Genomic DNA, 699 nt, shown 5'->3' on the forward strand with positions numbered 1-699 from the left:
CTAAAAATGTGAACTTACTACGAATACTTAGACTGAAGCTTTCTGAATCCTCTATTACAGTGGCCAAAGAGAGCTTTCAGAAATGTAGATCTGAATCACCTTAAACACAGAACCAGATGATTTGAAAACTGATGAAAAAGTTATAAAACACTATAAAACCCAGCAGGCATCAAAGGACAGGTGATACATTCTGCCAGCTGGTCTCCTACCAGTTTTCCACACCTGGGAATTGTTTTAACCTTTTACATTCCCATTCATTCCTTGTATATATTTATATATCTGGGGGCAGGTGGGTAGGTCTGGTCTTTGAATCTTGAGAAATCAAGACTGCAGACATCACACGTGGATGCTTCAGGTGACCCCAAACATCAAGGGCTCTGGTGTTTCAACAGCTCTGTGTGACACTCAGAGGAGAGGGTATCCTGTCCAGTTGGTAAGAACTGATGACAAGGACAAACTGAGACCCCCCCTGTATAGACAGTGAAGGGCAAGGCAGCAGTCAATGTCCCCTCAGCATTGCTAAATCCTCTGAAGGCAGCAACAGCAGCACTAATCCCTCCTCCTTCCACTGCCACTCCTCCACACAATGTTTCTGCTCACTATCAACACCTGACTTTATATATAAAAGGAGTGGGGGTTGGAGTAGAACAACAGGGTCTTTCCCAACAGCACAGACTAGGAAGTATTCAGAAATTTAGC

This window comes from Heliangelus exortis, chromosome 2, assembly GCF_036169615.1.
Source record: "Heliangelus exortis chromosome 2, bHelExo1.hap1, whole genome shotgun sequence".
In the NCBI taxonomy this organism is placed as follows: domain Eukaryota; kingdom Metazoa; phylum Chordata; class Aves; order Apodiformes; family Trochilidae; genus Heliangelus; species Heliangelus exortis.